The sequence below is a fragment of the Meleagris gallopavo genome, chromosome 24, assembly GCF_905368555.1.
Source record: "Meleagris gallopavo chromosome 24, MGAL_WU_HG_1.1, whole genome shotgun sequence".
NCBI lineage: Eukaryota > Metazoa > Chordata > Aves > Galliformes > Phasianidae > Meleagris > Meleagris gallopavo.
The window spans coordinates 4,130,143-4,146,571 of NC_139427.1; the positions used below are offsets into that span (position 1 = coordinate 4,130,143).

At 41.3% G+C, this 16,429-nt stretch overlaps 1 protein-coding gene across 4 annotated transcripts in view; it reads right to left on the reverse strand.

Annotated features, from left to right (window-relative positions):
• The window catches only part of LRRTM4 (leucine rich repeat transmembrane neuronal 4), a 316,311-nt gene that overhangs the window by 276,181 nt on the left and 23,701 nt on the right, over positions 1–16,429 (reverse strand). The window lies entirely within an intron of this gene.

Genomic DNA, 16,429 nt, shown 5'->3' on the forward strand with positions numbered 1-16,429 from the left:
AAACTTTTTGCCTTCAGGCCAGTCCATGATCACCTCTAGGATTCCTGGACGGTTGAGATTCCCCATCCGCGCTCGCTGCGTAATCAGCGCAATCCACTTACTCCAAGTGGCATCAGTAGCATGATGGGTGGAGGGACCCTTTCCCTTGAACATCCAGTTCAGCACTGGCAGTCGAGGTGCCAGAAGGAGCTGTGTTTCTGTACCGATTACTTCGGAAGCAGCCCGAACCCCCTCATACGCGGCTAAGATCTCCTTCTCAGTTGGAGTGTAGCACTCTTCAGACCCTCTGTACGCCCGACTCCAGAATCCCAGGGGTCGGCCTCGGGTCTCTCCTGAGGCTCTTTGCCACAAACTCCAAGTGGGACCTTTCTCTCCAGCAGCAGTGTAGAGGATGTTCTTCGCATCCTGTTCCATCCGTACTGGCCCCAGGGCCACGGCACGGGCTATCTCTTGTTTAATCTGCTCAAAAGCCTGCTGCTGCTCAGGACCCCACATAAAATCATTCTTCTTCCGTGTCACCTGATAAAGGGGGCTTACAATGAGGCTGTAGTTTGGAACATGCATTCTCCAAAAACCCACTACACCCAGGAACGATTGTGTCTCTTTCTTATTAGTGGGTGGAGACATGGCACTGATTTTGTTGATCACATCTGTTGGGATGTGACGACGGCCATCTTGCCACTTTATACCTAGGAACTGAATTTCCTGGGCAGGCCCTTTCACTTTGCTTCGCTTAATAGCGAAACCAGCACGCAGAAGGATCTGGATTATTTGCTCTCCTTTCTCAAAAACTTCCTTTGCTGTGTTGCCCCACACGATGATGTCATCAATATACTGTAAGTGCTCAGGAGCACCTCCCTGTTCCAGTGCAGCTTGGATCAACCCATGGCAAATGGTTGGGCTATGTTTCCACCCCTGGGGCAAACGATTCCAGGTATACTGAATGCCCCTCCAGGTGAAAGCAAACTGTGGCCTAGATTCTTTGGTCAAAGGAATGGAGAAAAAGGCGTTAGCAATATCAATGGTGGCGTACCATTTGGCTGCCTTTGACTCCAATTCATATTGGAGTTCTAACATATCTGGCACAGCAGCACTCAATGGGGGTGTGACTTCATTCAGGCCACGGTAGTCCACCGTCAGCCTCCATTCTCCACTGGCTTTACGCACTGGCCATATGGGGCTGTTAAAAGGTGAGTGAGTCTTGCTAATCACTCCCTGATTCTCTAGTTGGTGAATCAGCTTCTGAATGGGGAGCAAGGAATCCCTGTTGGTGCGGTACTGCCGTCTGTGCACCGTTTTTGTAGCAATCGGTACTTGTTGCTCTTTCACTCGTAGCAACCCCACGGCAGATGGATCTTCTGACAGGCCAGGCAAAATAGACAACTGCTTAACACCTTCTGTGTCTACAGCAGCTATTCCAAAGGCCCATCGATACCCTTTGGGATCCTTAAAATATCCCCTTCTGAGGTAATCAATACCAAGTATGCATGGAGCCCCTGGGCCAGTCACAATAGGGTGCTTTTGCCAGTCTTTACCAGTGAGGCTGATTTCGGCCTCCAACATAGTTAGCTCTTGGGAACCTCCAGTCACCCCATGAATATAAATTGATTTTGTCCCTTGGTGACTTGAGGGCATTAGAGTGCACTGTGCACCAGTATCCACCAGGGCCTTATATTTTCGTGATTCTGATGTGCCAGGCCATCTAATCCACACAGTCCAATAAACTCTATTATCCCTTTCCCCCCCCTGGCTGGGGGCAGGGCCCCTCTATTTGTTACCTTCATTGTCTGCAGCAACTGGAGCAATCACCTTTTTGGAGAAGTTCACCTTGGTGGTTGATTTGTCTTGTAACTCTCTTACCCGTGCTTGAAGTACAGGAGTAGGTTGTTTATGCCACTCCTTCATATCTTCTCCATGGTCACGTAGGTAATGCCACAAGGCAAAACGTGATGTGGTCTTACTGTTGTCATTTGCTCGAGCAGGAGAACGTCTTCTTTTGATGGCTGAGACATTAGATGCCACCGGCTGGGAGGAAATCAAGTTGATGAGCCCCTCCAGTAGGCTGTTTTGGGAATTCTGGTCCCCATTTGATGTATCCGTTACCTCCATGGATTTATCAGCTTCAGGCACGGTTGATAGTTTGTCTATTATATCTTCTTGTTTGTTTTCCATTCTGTCCAGCTTTTCAGCTACCTTTGTAATGGCTGAAACACAAGCTCGCAGAGGGCTTAAATGTAACTCAAAGTCTTGAAGTTTATTAACCAATTCACTTATAAGGGGTCTTCTTTCCCCTCTGCCATACATTGCTGCAAATGTGCTGGCGTACCTTTCTGGTGCGGTCTTTGTGAATGTACGCCACATGTTTGGTGTACACCTGACTCTCTCGGGATCATGCTCTTGGTCTGGCTCGTCAGGAATGAAATCGGGGCTATGTAGCATTTCCACCACAGCATATTCTCTTAAATAACAGATGCCTTCTTCCATATCAGCCCATTTCTTTTTCTCAGGCATCAGATCATCTTTGAAGGGGTATCTTTCTTTTACAGCTAACAACATCCGCTTCCAGAGGGTAAAGGCCTGGTTCTGGCATGTACTAATACCTCTGTCAATGGCTGAGTCCCTGGCAATGCCACCCAGTTGGCGAGCTTCTCTACTATCCAGCCACACACTGTTGGCCCCATTGTCCCAACATCGAAGTAACCAAGTGGCAATAGGCTCATTTGGGTGACGTGAAAAGTCTTTTCTCAGACTTCGAATTTCATTCATTTTCAGAGATCGATCAACAATAGTAACGATATCTTGCTCACCTCTTACTCTTTCGGGACTTCTTGTTGCCCTCATTGGCGCCGGTGACCGTGGTCTTACTGAGGGCCCCTCCCCTGGACTTAGGGGTGCTTCTTGTGGATCTTGGAGCCACTCCTCTGGACCTCTCTCCTCTTCTTTCTTCTCTTCTAACTGAGTCGAGATTCGTTTCATTTTCCGTCCTCTTACAGGGGCAAGTGACATCAATTGTGGTGCTTCTTGTAGTTGATCAGGTTGGTCAGTTCCAATGCTCTCATCCTCCAGTTCAGCTCGGAGCCTGTCTCGTTCGATTATGAGAGTATCTAGCTCAGATTGGAGGGTGTCTTGTTGAGATTGAAGACTGTTGAGTTTGGATTGCAGGGAGTCTCTCTCAATTCGGAGGGCATCTCTCTCAGATTGGAGGCTGTTTCTCTCGACCAGGAGACTCTCTCGCTCATTTTGCACTGTTTCCCTGAGACTCTCCTTTTCAATTTCACAAACTCTCTCCCTCTCCAGGATAGTATTGAATAAGGCCCGGTAAGCATTAGCCAGGCCCCAAATAATTTGGGCCTCCTCAGATCTTCCTGAGCCGCGACATTCCTGTCTCAAATATCTGTTTAAATTTTCAGGGTCTTTCAGGTGTTCTGGAGTAAAGTTCCATGACACCGAAGATTTCCATCTCTCTAAAGTCTCACCCAGGCCTCTCCACATTCCCTGCCACTCAGTATTTACTGGTTTTGGGGCAGACTTCCTCAAAATATAATAAATACTAATAATAAGTGAAATGGTGAGCAGTACATTCACGGAGATTAATAACGTGATCAGGTGAGCATTGAAAATCCGCATAAAGAATTCAAAGGAGAGGCTGGAAACCTGCTTAAAAATCCCCAACCCTGTAAAATTAGCAGCTCCCTCTGGAATGGTATGCCACATAATATGCAGATGCCACATAGTTATTTCCATCCATGTTTTCAATTGGCTATATATACCTATTGCTCCATAGAGCAAGGTGGTGAACTTAATTAAGGCCCAGTATGTTTTTAGCATTAAGAAAGAAGAGACAGTGGCATGCAGCCCCTTAAAAGGCAGTTTCAGTAGAGAAAGCATTTTTTCTCTTTTTTTTTTTTTCTTTTACAGAAACAAGATAGCAAGGCTCAAAGTTTACAAATATCCTAGAGTATTGGCCGTCCGCCTGGACTTTTCAAGGTCACGCTTTCAGACAGTACTGGTGAAACAGATAAACTTTCCCAATGAAGCTGTCTGAGAGCGGAGAGAGAGATTTGTTCAAAAAGCTAAAAAGCAACTGTTGCCCGCATTCTCCACCAAGAATGTCAACGGTTTACGGGCTGGTTCGGCCCGGTTCCGTGACTAGAAGGGCGGAGGGATCCGCGGATCCGCGCCCCCGGAAAAAAAAAAGAAAATAAGGGACCCCGAAATAATTGAAAACAGTGGCAACAATCTGAGGTAAAACAAAGTAATTTACTAAATATGGTATCAACAGAATTTTATAAGGAGAGAGAATGTGAAATTGATGGTGGATCGGCCTTACCACAACGCTGAGATGAGAAGCGCAGGCAGAGAAGCGCAGGCGAGAAGCGCAGGCAGAGAAGCGCAAGCGAAGCAGCGCAGGCAGAGAAGCGCAAGCGAAGCAGCGCAGGCAGAGAAGAGAGCATCAGGTGACCTTGCCGGGAGTTATATCTCCTCGCTGACCGCAAAGCCCCCTGGGGAAACGTAGCTGCTCTTCTCCGCTGGACAGGCACCCGGAACTTGAGCATCAGCAGTCAAACCCCCAGTACATTGCATGATGTTATCATGTGGAATACCGATAATGAAAAATCATGAAACCATGACACACTGCTTTTTTTTTTTTTTTTTTTTAAGGCATTTAAAAAACATCTCCTCCACCCACAGAGAATATCAAACAGTTCTGTAAATTGCATATTAAAAGAAATCAAACTTGGCTACAAGTGATGTGCAAAGCTGCAGCTTAAGGAAAAAAAAACATTGTTCAATCTGTTTTTCTTTTTTTCTGCCACACACAAAGTAATAGGCTTTATTTGTTTTAAAGTTCAACTTTCATTTTGTTTGTAAAGTATTTGATAATCGTGCCTTGAAAAATGTCAGGGGAAAAAATAACAGCCTTTAATTGGAGAAGGTTCCTCCTGTGGCCCCTCAAAGAACTTATGTTGTTTTAATAAATAATACTGAAGATTTAAATAAGTTTTACTACTTATGTGCATCAACCACATTATATACCTTATAAAGACTGTTCCAAAAGTAATGCCTCCTATTTTATGCTGTTGCCCCCCAGTGTCAGGTGCGGGTGTTGGTGATATAGCAGTAGAGGTTGAACTCTCCCATTAATATCCTCTTATATATTTATTACTGTGCTGCACACGGCAGGAGAGGGGCAGTCTGACAGAAGAGTGTCTGACATTGGAGAGTGTATGAAGTGAAGGTCTTGAGTTCCTTCATGCAAAAAAAAAAAAAAAAAAAAAAAAGAACCAAGATGTTTCTTGGTGATTACACTGAAAAATAGTGTTTCTCAAAAATAGTGATAGGGACCTTGCTCTGACAAATACTGTTGTTGTGCCCTTTGTATCAGTTGTAGTTTTCATGGAAGTAAATAGAAGGCATTACTTTTGCTGTGACCTGCATATAGGAGCCCCAAGACAATTCCTCTTCACTCAGTGCAGCCCAGACAAGCAAGAAGGATGAACACCTCTGGTCCACGCTGTCAATTTGCTCACTCTGTATTTCACTCCAAGACTTCGGTTTCTTCTAAGATGACACCTGGGCTCAAGTGATGGGACAATTCACTCTGCACTCCAACACAACAGCACACAAGGTGGAACATTCCCCAAAGAGCAGCCACGAGCCCAGCTAGGGCTCACTTAACTCTGGAATGAGCCTTTTTCTTATCCGCAGCTGACCACAGGTAAGTTACTTCAATTCTGCTGTTGACTATAAAACCGTGATGCAAGAGCAATTAGTTCTTGAAAACACATCCAAGTTTTGCAGTTTTGCTGCTGACAAAAACTATGCAAGAAACAAAGTTAGCATAACTTGGGTGAGCTCTTCACACACTCCCAGGTAAGCTATGTGAAGAGAGGATGAGGGGCAACTCAGGCAAAGGAAGCTGGCTGCTACCAACCAGAGATAGAAGGGCATTAAAGACAAAGATTTCCTTTGTATAACACATTCTCATGGGATACTTCTGCTAAATCATCATTTTACTCAGGAAACAAGGAAAATACTTCGGTTTATTTGTAAAGGGATGGTCCATGTTTAATGGAATACCCTTTTCTGTTCACACTTCAGACAACATTGCTTTGAAAGCCACGAGAAAAGAGAGCTAATGCTTTCTAATAGCACATAAAGATTACACCACTGAGATTGACAGAACCATTGGCTTTATGTCACAGAACAACTGCCTTTTTTCTTCTGTATGATGGTCTGTGCCACAGAAATCCCTTGAAATCAAGAAAGAAAAACATCCAGGGAAATTATGCTTCTAAAGAGAAGCTGAAGAATTGAACTTTTTTTTTTTTCCTTTTTTTGTTTTTAAATTAAAGCAAGCTTGACTAACAACACTATTACACTCACAAAGTGATTTAGAGTACTTAATTCTTTGCAATTTGGACAGTGATAGTGGGTACACTTTTCCCCTTGGGGAAATCTCACTGAACAACAAAGCCCAACTGGACGGATGCAATGACTGCATTCAGATTTGAGATGATGGATGAATGGCAAGCTTTGTGATCAGAAAACTTGATTATCAAAAAAAAAAAAAAAAATCCACAACTATTTCCCTTCTGAGCATTTCCCTTCCTACCCCATCATGGAGAACATGAACACAGAAAGAATCCCAATTGCAGAGAGCTGGTGGATATCCTGAAGACATTTACAGTGCATCAACAGGACCATGAAAGGTTCAGTACGCTTAGCAGCATTTTGGAAACTTGGGTCTTAAGTCTGGAAGAAAAAAAAAATCTTTAACTTAATGATTATTTCTGCTACCTTTTGCATGAAGGATTACCTCTTTTTTTACTGATCACTCTCTTACACGCTTGTTTCACATCCCTGAGAGCTGTACCAGAAAGCAGATTCCAATGGCACATGGTTGGCAAGACTTTCAGTAGGTACTCTGAGTGAACAACCTGATCCTTCTCCTTTGAACAGAAGGAAAAAGGCCCCTACATGAGAGAGGTTAAGAACATAGAGTCTTAGGTATTCTTTGTAGAAAGCATGAAGTAGGATAGAGGAAAAAGTCTCTATTAGTATTGTTGATCCACATTTTGATGAAAGCTTAAAATGTAAATGAAAAGAGAGAGAATAAGGATGAAGCATCTTTAAACTTGCAACAAATCATTTTATATTGATAGAATCCCGGGCTTAAATCCAAGCACAGCTATTGCCTTAATGCAGACTGATTTCAGGAGACTTAAAAATAGCCAAGATACTATGGTGATTGGCAGGCATTGTAGAGACAACTGCCAAAGTCAAATTGATTTTTTTTTCCCTTTTGAAGGACTCCAGATAATTTAAGCAAGGCTACAAATTAAAGCACACAGACACACGACTTCTGTATGGTTTAAATACACAGTCCCCCAAGAGGGGAGCTGTTTCCCCACCCTCACCTTCCAAAAGGACAGGGAATCCATGCACAGACTGACCTGTGACACTGGCCAGTATCCAAACGAGCTGCTTGCTGCGATTTTGCACTATACGTGATCATGCCCAATTCAGCTGCTGTACTTACAGTTCAGACACGTATGAACTCTAGGGCTTCAACAAATGGTAATTTCTAGTATTATGCACTATTAACAGATGGGATCATCTCACAATTTCACTAGGCAGAAAACTCAATTACACTCTATATCTACTTAAGGGAGAGCTGCAACAGGAGGTCGCACAGGCTACACAAATAGGCAGAGGTCACGAGCAGAATGCACTAGAAAGCTCCAACAGTAGCTAAGCTAGAGAACGTCCCAAGGGTAACAGAAGGCATGAGTTTGGCCATGTTGTTTTTTCCTTTCCCTATATTAAAAACTTAAGTTTGTACTAAAATGTCAGGCAGGCAAAGGTAGAAAGGACTCTGGGGGGAGGGGAAAAGGGGTTTGAAGCATTTTCTAATCTACTGAGAACACTGCCTGCTTACAGCATTCACACATCTGTCTAAGGCTCTTGAGATATTACTTCCAACAGCACTATAAATGAATTCAAACACGCATTACAGGTCTGATTAATTTTCAGCTAGTGACATTTTTAAAATAAAATACATGTCAAGTAGTCGCCCTGTCACACAGAATACGATACGCCTCCAAGTGCTGGCACTTCCCCTATGCAAGAGGTGTGCTGAAAGCCTCCGATTGTTGCTGCCTTTTAATATTCCAGAGAGGTTTTCAATAAGCGATATTGGACACTTGCTCCAGCAGGGAAGGCAACAGAAAGGAATACCAACCCATTTAGTTTACAAGTACCTACAGAGTACTACTTGGCATACAGCTTTTTCATGCAATACCCTTGGCATTCAGTTTCATACTACAGAGAAGCTATACATAATAGCTCTGCACAAAGCAAAAGAGCCCTATAATCACCTTTCTGCACATAAAACCCACGCTGATATGGGTGGATAATTGCAAACACTAACATTAACCCTGTTAAGCTCATCTCCTCAGTTTCTCTTTGCAATCAAAGTGTTCAATGCAGTTAATTGCATCCTCACTGCCTATGGAGGGAGCCAAGGAAGATCAGTCTCACAGCCATTAGAAGTACCAGTCACCAGTATCAGAGGACAAGATTATTGCCTTCGTATCACTGCACCACCCTCTTTTTGGACCCAAATTGCTGAGATGACCCTCAATAAGATACTTGCCATGTCTACTAACTAACCAAGGGTGAATTCATTCACCTGACAAATTCAGTAAGTGTGATGACTGAACAGCAGTTGTTTGCACACATTCCTATGTTCCCAGAAGTACAAAAAGCCTAACATGAAAAAATCCCAAAAAGGAAAAGCTCACTAGACAGAATAAAAGTCAATCCAGAATTATGGATAGAAAAGATCCCAAGACATCTTTTTTCTCTGAAGCACACTATAACTTGCGACGCAATGAACAGATAATCTTAGAATCATTAAGGTTGGAAAAGATGTCTAAAAATCATGGAATCCAACCCCAGCCCATCCCCACCACACACACTGACCACATCCTTCAGTGCCACATCTCCATGGTTCTTGATCACCTCCAAGGATGGTGACCTCACCATCTTCTTGGGCAGCCTTTGCAAGGCATCACCACTCTGAGAAGACTATTTTCCCAATATCTAAACTCCCCTGATGCAATGCAAGTCCATTAGCTCTCATCCCATTGCTGTTACGAGGGTGCAGAGGCTGACCCCCATCTCACCACAACCTCATTTCATGCCACCATAGAGTGTCTTCGCTATGTATTTAATATGAACAACTAAATACAGCAGTGTGCTCAGAACAACAACAAATAATCACCAAGTATCGCTTATCTTCACCTATCTGTGCAGATAGGGAGAAAGTGACATAGGTTTGGGATGGCAAATACTCCCTACCAAAATCTCGAGTGGCCCAAAACTCTTTGATGTCAACTGAGATTTTAATCAGAAAACTCATATGCTTGTTCTCAAGGACCTGGATTTCCCCATACAGCCGCTCAGGCAAAACCCAGCCTCTGTCACACTGCAGATCTCAATAGTCTTTTTTATTACAAATCTTTATACAGCTGCAGGGATGGGTGAGAAGACTGTGATTCCCCATTATAAATTTGCCTCTGTTAAAACAGCCCTTGTGCAATCATTGAGTAGGATTCCTATTTAAAGCTCACCTTTCCTTGGTCCTCCAAGACCATTAAAGCCTAAGCATCCATTATGTGTTCTGCCCACCCTATTAGAAAGGTCAAAAGTTGTAAGACAGCTACCATTCAGCTCCAAACCTAATTATGCTTCCTGAAAATCATCCTGCTCACATTCTTTTTGAAATACATAATGAGATTTTCATACAGAAGCAGCACTGCAGAAACGATCAACCCTTGGTATAATAGCAAGGCTTAGAAAATAACATCTCTGCTTAGCCAAACACTAGACAAGAATGACAAAGTCCAAGAGAAGTTCATTAGGAATGTTTTGAGCCAGAGTTAATACTAGCTCATCAGGAATGGATTCATGATACATCAGAAAAATCTAAATTAAAATTGAGTTTAGCGTATCTTTAATTATCAGGACAACAAGAGTCTAATGTATAAACTTAGGGGGCTGTCTGCCATCTTTTACACAAAGACTGTTTTCTCATTACCTGTATCACTATGGCCATCTAAAAACCACAGAATTGAAGGTAAGCTTTGTCTTATGAAGCTATTAGGGCACATACACAAAGGCAGCCCCCAAGCAAAAGAGCTTAACCCGGGCATCAGAAAAAAAACTGCAAGAAATTGTCAAAAATACAAATGAGGGCAATAGGCCAATAAGGTGAAAGTGGGAATATGAATTCAGTACATGAAAAATAGCGTGGCAGAGAAACAGAAGACGTGGCTCTTCATCAAATTCAATATAAATTCAAGTTTCTGACATACAGAGGTATTATCATCTCAAATAACATCCTTCATTACAGCTAGAAGGAACATTCTGATAAACAGAGGTTATATAATGTGCAACCAGAAAGCTGAGAAGAGAACGAGCAGCATACTTGACATTGACAAAACTCCCTCACATTCCCCACATCATAAAAAATAGAAATTGTCTGAGTTGCAGAGATTCGGTTCTACCACTTCTAATCCCACAATGCTGTGCCTGCATCATCACAAGTGCCTGAAATAAAACTATCGGTTGAGACACCAACTGCTGAAGTTCCAAGGAGAAACTGGGACGTTTCTCAGAGACCAACTTAACATGGAAGGTGGTTTGCCTCTGTTCAGTAGAGAGGCTGAAGTCCTTGACAGTTTAGACCAGAAATGAGAATAGCTAGCTTTGTTAGTATGCGGCTCTGAACAATTAAGGTTTTATTCACACAAGTGGTATTTTCAGATTAACATCTGCTCTGCAAATTAAGATGCTGACCTACAGCTTTTGAGTGCAAGACATAGGAGAGTCACTACTCCTGTTAGAGGAAGAAAGAATAGCCTGAGACTCAGATCTTCCATGAGATTATTAGCAATGTTATCCGGAACAAAGATCTTCAGAAAGTACAAACACTGCAGAGGGAGACTCCCATGGCTCCTTTGCATTATATAGAATCAAAAAACCATCAATGCTGGAAAAAGCCTCCAAGATCATCCTGTCCAACCATCAACCTACCACCCATATTTCCCCACTAAACCACGTCCCTTAGTACAACACCTAAACATTTTTTGGGCATCCCCAAGGACACTGACTCTAAAATAATTATATTAAAATACAGCATAAGTACAAATGCCCTGTGAGTTCCTGTAAGGGGAAGAACAAATTCAAAACAAAACACCAGAAAGCTTTGCTTCTCAATATTCTTTCCAAAAGTATTCCATACAGGTGTTACACTCATTACAACCATCCTTGTCCCAGCAGGCGAGCAACCCAGACGACTTCTTGCAACTCTGTCATTACAGAGCCAATGGACTCCTCCTGTTATTTGAACATCGCATTCATCTGCATGCAGACAACTTAAAGCTCAGAGTTACTAGCCGCCAAAGGCTCATTTGTATATATATTCCATACGGTGATATCAGATGAGAACCCATGCAGAAGCCAAGGTCGCAATGTGATGGAAGCTGCATCTCTTAACCAAGAAGATGCAACATATAAGCAGCAGCTCTATGGTTAATCCCTAGAGTATTTTCTTTTTCTCCTAAATTTCCCTTTTCAGCCTCTTTTAGTATTAGAACCAAGAATCCTGCTGCTAGATCAGACCAATAGTCTTGATTTAAATAAGCGGGAATTCTACTATCAGTGAAATCTCTCTCAATATTCCCAACAGCTTGTGATGACTATTTGAGTATTTTAAAAGCTCCAAAGAGGGACATCACTACCAATTACACTCTGGATGGAATGACCTGGGGAAACTTATCTATGAAAATTATCTTTAAAAAATTGTCATTAAAACTAGTAATAATCCCAAAGAAATAAAGCACGTCCCTTTGCAATAAAAGCATGTGAAAAAAATTATTCAGGAATGCACACACTGGCATCATTTTGGCAAAAATGCATTAGAAAAACAGAAGGGATAATCAAAGCAAAGTGTTACGTTAGTATATTAATTTAGAGAGATAGAACAACTTTTTCTTAGGGATAAGTGTTTGAATGCAAACTTACACCACCTAAGACCAGGATTTAATGAAATCAGCACTTTGTCTTATGTAGGAAATAAGGTAGGAAAAACTGGTTTTTCAATTTATCCATAAAACTTTCAGCACTAACACTTCATAGTCAACAGAATAACTTACTACTTTCCAGTACATACTGATGATGACTAATGGTCAGTGTTCTCAATGAGAAACTGTGCAGTGACAGAGCTTTTTTTAGCCAGGGTGGGAGGTTTGTTGCTGGCTACACATTCTATTTTCATTTCAACCCACAAAGGCTGAAATCACAGAGAAGCAACAGAAGGTCATACAGCACCTGGAGATGCCAAAAACATCTTTTCTCTTGTAAAAGGCATGATGAAAATATTACAGTAGACAAATATCATTGTGTTTAATTTTTAGAAGACTTGCATGGTATCTCCTCCAAATTTCTAACCAATTTATATGCCTGCCCATGCAACTCATCACAGAGATTAGAAAATTACACATGAATTAAAAGGCAGCTAGGCTTCCACGCTTAATCTGGTAGATATTACAAAGATAACCAGATGGAATCAAGAGATTTCATCTTAATATCCCAAAAACCTTCAGGGCTGGTACTCAGTGTACAGCTCAGAATACTGCTCAGGCTTTAGTGAAGATGTCTTGCTAATTTGCAAAAATATACAGTAAGAATCTGGATAGTTAGGAAAAGTATTAAACAAACAAGAACAAATAGAGAAGAGAGTTGATCCAATTCTGTCATTACATTTTGAAAAAAGTCATCTCTATCAACAGAGTTACATCCTTGTAAAAGCCAGAACAGGGTGGGGAATCAATTACTACTAGATTTGGGACATCCCAAGGTCTCTCCGCTTCTGTCTGATCATTTCATTGTTTGCATGTGAAAAATACAGATCTCAGTTCCAAGGAGATGCTGTCCTTCCATTACATTTCATGTAGCTACAGTGTCAAGCACAAAAAGATTTCCTCTGCTGACTGGAAGGAAATTCCATGCAATGGTATTTCAAGCAGTACAAATAAGCACTATTCACGTTACATATGAGACAATGAGAAGAACACATCACAGTACTCCTTGCATAATTTTTGACTTTATCTTCCACTGACTTGTGTTTAATTAATGCCTAGAAAATTTCCTACTAATTTTAGCAAACATTTCCTCTTCCCTTTGTTTTGTAGGCTAAAACCGCAAATAATCAAGAACTTGCTTTAAGGGATATTTTGCAGTCGCTCATACCTAAAAAATGAATAACAACTCCAGCCCACCCCCCAACACAAGAAATCCAACATATTAATGCAGCATTCTACATTTCCCATTAATGTCATCTGCTCCCCTGAGGAGTTCTCCTTCACATATTGTTTCATCATACAAGACGTTTCCAATGTGACCTTTTCGCACAGCTGTATTGGAGTAAGCAGGTACTACACCAAGCCAGTCAGAAGTAATGGCCAAATAAGATTTTCTTTTACAGTCATGTCAAAGCATATTTTCATCCTAATCAGGATGAAATGTTGAAAGTGGAAAAAAGAAACTCGGACAAAAAAAAGAGAAATAAAGTATTTCAACTGACATCAGAAAAATTCTGTGGAATCCTTGTTGTTTGTTTATACTGATACATTCTACTATATAAAGATGGGGCACAGCGTACCAGAATGTAATTGAATTCAAGCAGATTTGGAATTTACGCAACTTTTCCATTCCAAAGTAACACCAGAATATCCCAAGATACTTCAATTTCAAACCTTGCGGCCCGCAGAACTGCTCTCATCACACAAAAGAAAAACAAAAAACAAAAAAAAACAATCAAGCCCAAATACAGACCAGAATAAAATTAGCCAACATATCCATAGTATATTAACTCTTCACTTATTTAAACAAGTCACTTTTCATTTTAGCTGCTTGTCGACAACCCGTGCTGCCCTTGTCAAGAGGACATCTTCAGAGATGCTCAGCTAACAGCAGCTGTCCTTATTCCCCTTTGCAAGCCCCTGGTTCAACATTCTTCCTCCAGCTCCGCCTGCTCAGTGCGGTATTTTATGTTACACTGTGACCTCAATCATTTGCCTCATTATACTCTTTTTTTCTTTGTTTCCACAGGAGAGTTTTTTTTCCATCAGAACTATTTTAAAGGTGCTTCCTGATAAAGTCATTCCCCATTTCACTTCTTTTCAGGTGAATGGAAGAGCTGTCAGTGTTTTCAGGAGCTGAATGCAAAGTCCAGAAGAGATTCATGCAAATCCCTCATGCACAAGAGTCTCATCCTGCTGCCATGAGCACATCTCCCAGGGATCACAGTAGTCTACAATCATTCCTTAAAACATCCATACTCATTTTCACTGAGGACTGTGTTTCAGTCATCCCTGTAATTGCATAACGAGTATCAGCTCTGGCACATTTAAACTTCTATCCCTTATCCAGGCTAAGTGGATAGGAGGGAAGGGAAAAGAAGGCCTTCAACTGAATCCAAGGTCAGCATTTAACACTCCCTTTAATGCAAGACTATCAATGTTGGAGGCCTACTTAATTCCTTTTAAACTGTCACTTAACAAGTATAATCCTTGTAAATAAACAAACCCTTGTGTGAACAGGCTCTTTTGATCCTTAAGAATAAGGCTAAACAAGCACTGAGAAACATCTGAAGTCTGATGTGATAATCAAAGCATGTCTTCTGTGCGTCCTCTGAGCTGGCAGCTAACAACAGCTTCAGTGCACCTCCTGAGCAGCCTTTCTTCTCCAATGTTTTAATAAAACACCGTATTTTATTTAAACTTCAGGGGGTTTGAGCTTTATTATGTATATCTGAAATCTCTGCCAGCCTCCGCTCCTACAATAATACATTCACAACACTCCTGTGGGTTTTGGAGACCTCCACTTACCCCACTCACTTTTTACTCAGATTAGAAGTACTAGTATCAATCCACTGAGGTTAACGTTCTCTTCACTGTACGTCATCAAGAAACTGAGCCTTCATCATCTACAAATTAGGATTTTGATACTCTGATCTCATTAATTTAGTTACATGCTGTCTGTTCTTTACCTGTCTTAACAGCTGCCGGGCATTCCGCTTCAGCTATGTGAACTTTCAGGAACAGCTGTTTATTCCTGACATACATCACAGCACATTTTCTATGGAGTAAACAGAAAATAAACAATTTGCACGCGGACCTTCATAATTATCCCTATCGGTGGGAATGTAAACTTAACCTTCCAGACCAGCTATTAGTCTTTTTAATGATTCTGAACAATACCTATGCTAGGATAGCATCTCATTCTGCCTCTCCTTAAGCCACAGGTGCTCCACAGACTCCCGATTTCTTTGGTCTTTTATTAAGTTGAAGTCTGGACGGGCATGAAAGGTAAAGAAAAGGATTACAGGGGGTTACTCAGTGCTGTCAGTGAAAGAAAATCCCTCTCACTGCCAGATGCATTAAACTATTCATCTCACAATTGCATAAAATCACTGCCATTAAATCTATGCTAATTCAGCCCAAAGAAAAGTTATTTAACCCAGAGCCCTTTTCCAATGTCATTCAAAAGCTCTAATTAGAGAAACATTCCTGTTCTCCCATCACGTTGTATTATTACAGGTAGTATTTAAAATGTAGTATTCACATTCACTAAGAAGATGAGGATATCTGGAGGGCACTTGCTGTTTAGACATAACTGGTCACGGTTTTGTTTTCTTACAGAAACATTCACCTTTTACTACAAAGGTTCTTACTTAGCATTATTCATGGGAGAGGCACAAAAGTGGACGTTGCAAAGTGAGCACTAATTTCTGAATACAAACAACTTCAACAGACTAAAGGCAGAAATCTTCAGTCTATCAAAATGACACACTGAGCCATAGGCTGGATTCAAAGACCTCAGTGGGTCCTTCCCACCACAAGATATTTTATGATTCTACAATTTCTTATTGTTATTATTTAAACAATTAGCCCACAGGATGTACAGAAAAGAAGGACAGGCAGTGCTCCATACTGGAAGCTATTACAATCAGACAAAGCACAGAAGAGATCAACCAATAAAAGCATAATTTTACACCAAAGGATATGAAATTGAGTATTTAGGGGCTCAGTTTGAAGGAAAATTAATAGGAATTAAAATAGATTTTTCTATCACAGAGATCTTTTGATCAAAGTTGTTTCTATAGAGGCCTTCTGTTGGTCTCACTTGGTACACGTTTGTATTAAGGCAGACGATCTGGCTAGATGGATCACTAGTCTGATCTAATATGACAATTTCTATGTTCTTAGAGGAAAAAATAAAAAGTAGCACACCAACACACACCAGGGAACAATCTAGTAAAACTTAAAAATTAAAATAAAAACATAAAAATGGCTAT